The sequence below is a fragment of the Rhipicephalus sanguineus genome, chromosome 3, assembly GCF_013339695.2.
Source record: "Rhipicephalus sanguineus isolate Rsan-2018 chromosome 3, BIME_Rsan_1.4, whole genome shotgun sequence".
In the NCBI taxonomy this organism is placed as follows: Eukaryota; Metazoa; Arthropoda; class Arachnida; order Ixodida; family Ixodidae; genus Rhipicephalus; species Rhipicephalus sanguineus.
Window position 1 is genome coordinate 90,033,501 of NC_051178.1, and position 3,472 is coordinate 90,036,972.

The 3,472-nt window shown below is 42.4% G+C and overlaps 1 non-coding gene across 1 annotated transcript; it reads right to left on the reverse strand.

Moving 5' to 3' along the window:
* Positions 1-864: 864 nt before the first annotated feature.
* On the reverse strand, positions 865-936 carry Trnat-cgu (transfer RNA threonine (anticodon CGU)). Its single transcript has one exon. It is a non-coding gene; the product is annotated as a tRNA-Thr (tRNA).
* Between the last annotated feature and the right edge of the window lie 2,536 nt (positions 937-3,472).

The following is a 3,472-nucleotide window of genomic DNA, read 5'->3' on the forward strand; positions in this document are numbered from 1 at the left end:
GGGTAAAGTCACATATTTGAAGCGAAAAGTAATATGACATTCTTTTTCACAAACACATAAAATTAGACATTAACTAATGATGTTATCTATAAGGAGTGAAATATGAAGGTTAGTGATCGCTCCACGTTTCGCGGATTTATGGAATTAATCAGTGTCACTCTCAGACACGCGCGTTCACTAGTTGCCCAGAAATCTTTCTTTTACGACTTCGATTGTTTAATGTTGAAGCGAAACACTACACAACAAAACTACTGATCATCATTTAATTCTTTGCGCAAATTTTCGTACCGTTAGCCTAAACTTCCCGAAGTACTATGATATTGAGAACTAACAGACAATAACGCCAAGGAAAGTAAGGGGTTGTTATGTGTAGTATTTAGAATATAGATGTGAAGAAAGTAAAGTGGACGAAAAGATAACCTGCCGCCGGCAGGGACCGAACCTGCGACCTTCGAATAACGCGTCCGATGCTCTACCACTGAGCTACGGCGGCGGTCATCCTCCCGTCCACTTTGTGGGTATATATGTGCATTTAAACCTAGGAGTGTTAGTCAGCGCCAATCGCAGCCATGGCGGCGAGTGTGGAACACTTTTTTTGCCTGTTGGCGCCACGATGCACGTGATCTTTTTGCGAGCTGGCAGCTGACCAATAATCCCTCGATACTACCTGAAGGCATCATGTCTGCCAGGACGAGACCCTCGCTATGAATGAAGGAAAGAGATGATTCTTAAGGGCTCGTTTATCTTTGTTAGACACAATATTATTGAGAATTAACAGACATAACGCCAAGGAAAGTAAGGGGTTGTTATGTGTAGTATTTAGAATATATATGTGAAGAAAGTAAAGTGGACGAAAAGATAACCTGCCGCCGGCAGGGATCGAACCTGCGACCTTCGAATAACGCGTCCGATGCTCGACCACTGAGCTACGGCGGCGGTCATCCTCCCGTCCACTTTGTGGGGTATATATGTGCATTTAAACCTAGGAGTGTTAGTCAGCGCCAATTGCAGCCATGGCTGCGAGTGTGGAACACTCTTTTTTTGCCTGTTGGCGCCACGATGCACGTGATCTTTTTGCGAGCTTTCTTCACTTTCACTTTCACTTTCTTCACATCTATTCTAAATACTACACATAACAACCCCTTACTTTCCTTGGCGTTTTGTCTGTTAGTTCTCAATAATATTGTGTCTAACAAGATAAACGAGCCCTTAAGAATCATCTCTTTCCTTCGAAGCTATGAGCATTTTACATTTAAAAAAGCTCATATGCTCCGTCTAATTGGGGATTGATTGCGTAAAACAGCAGCCTTATGTAATGTAATTATTCTCCTTCAACGTGCATTGCATTTAAGTCTAATTATTATGCTCTTCTCACAAGCACGTAGGATACATAATGTTGTACGGGTTGAATGATAACAGTGCCATCTAACGAGCGAAGATAGAGTGTGTCCACTTAATTCGGTGGTTCCAAATATAAGCACACATTATTATCAACTTGATATGAACCCTTGAACTCTCGATTGCAATGGTTATATATTGTGCTGCACTATTGCTCCATAGAGCCTCTTCACCTATAATTTGATACTTATGATATATTTCTCGGTTATTCACGTTGCGTTTTGAACTCTATAAATGATCATTGATGCAAAACTTAAATCAATCAATACGATGGTCACTGGCCGTTGAAATGCATAATAATCTCATGAAGAGATGCACTGTCACTCCACGCCAAGAGTAGACTTTCCTCATTGATGCCCTACTTACCACAAGATAATCAATGGTACTTGTTGAGCTGCAATCATTTCTTATAGCCGAAAATAAGACTGGTTTCTTTTGAGAAAATGCATTTCACTTCATTCATTCGAGAAAATCAGTGGAATCCTGCAAACCTCACATACAGCGCACCTAGACGACTTTTTCGTAGATATCCCTGCTACCAGGACAAACTGCAGAATTATGAAGGATGATTAAAAATGGTGACCGCATACATATTACATATTACAATAACACCGTTTTTAAAACCGAAGCAGGCTTTTTTCCAATACACCCCACAAGAATGCCTATGCCTCTTTGGGCATATTTCCTTTCACCATACATGCCGAGGTGTGCTACTAGGTTAAATTCGTCAGTTCTTTACGATAAGTGCGCCGATACTATTCCTGTGACGCGCAGGTCGCGCAATCAAATCCCGACCGCCGTAGCCGCACTTCGATGGAAGCGAAAAACAATAAACGTTAGCTAAATGTTAGTTTTTGGTAGACGTTAAAAAAACGCCATAAGGTCAAAATTTCCGCAACCCTCCACTACGGCGTCCCTCATAATCATCGCGGTTTCGGAACGTAAAACCCTGGCTCATACTATGCTATTTTGTTAGAAAATAAACGCTAAGGATAGATAGCCCTAAATGTGCCCGCATGCAATGTAACGCCAAGTGCAGTAAGCTGTTTAGCGGAATGCTTAGCGCTGCCCCGTGCGACCTAAATGATGGCTTCTTGTCGATACTGTACTGACCGTTTCTAACAATTTTTTTTCTTCTACTATTGCAGGTTGAACAGTACTTCTTTAATAAGATCGTCATATTGTTAAAGCAGTTGGCTCGGGCGCCGGGACGTGGCAAAGGCGGTCGGTAAGACTGTCGAAAGTACAATCCAAGCAGCCAAGTCTTTCTACAGTCCAAGGGACAGGTCACCAGTCAGGCTGCAGACATACTTCAGAAGCTAATTGTTAAGGATCTCAGCTTGTATGCGATTGAAGATGGCAAAACATACAAGGACTTCCGCCAGCATGTTGCCGACGACTTGAGTCGAGTAGCCGAGTCGTTGATAAAAGAGGGGAGGCGCTGTGCTCTTGCCGTGGCTACACAAAACTAGATGAAACTGAAGCCAAGTTTGTCCAGGTCGTCGTTGAAGCCTTCTAAGCGCAAACAACGTGCCATTCTTCATTTTTCCATTCCTATTACCAGTGAATAAAAATCCTGTGATGACGTGATTGCGCTTTTCTGTTCGTTTTGTCTATAATACAGCACAATTTTTATGGTAAGATCAGTTTTGATTACCTGTTTAAATATACATTGCGCGAAATCTCTGATTAACTGATTGTTGCAACTCACATACTATTCTCTGTATTTCTCAGTGAAAAGTGTACGAAATGGCGCGTATATCGTATTTTAAGCAATACAAGGCACACACCACCATTAAGTCCCCGTATGCGTCATTTCCCGACTGCAACATTTCCCCTTAAGGCTCCTTGTCTTACCGCTTGGCGCTCCTCGGCCAAGCCTGAGCCTTGCGCCATTAAACCCTTATATCATTCATCTACCGTCATTAAATAAGCACACACTACCATAGGAATACATTCAAGTTAGAGGTGGCGTGTCTCTTCCATGGCCTTGCCTGCTTTCAGCGGTCATTTATGATATGCTGAAACAACGCACAACCCACCCTTATGCAATGGTGATTTTGTGACCGCGATT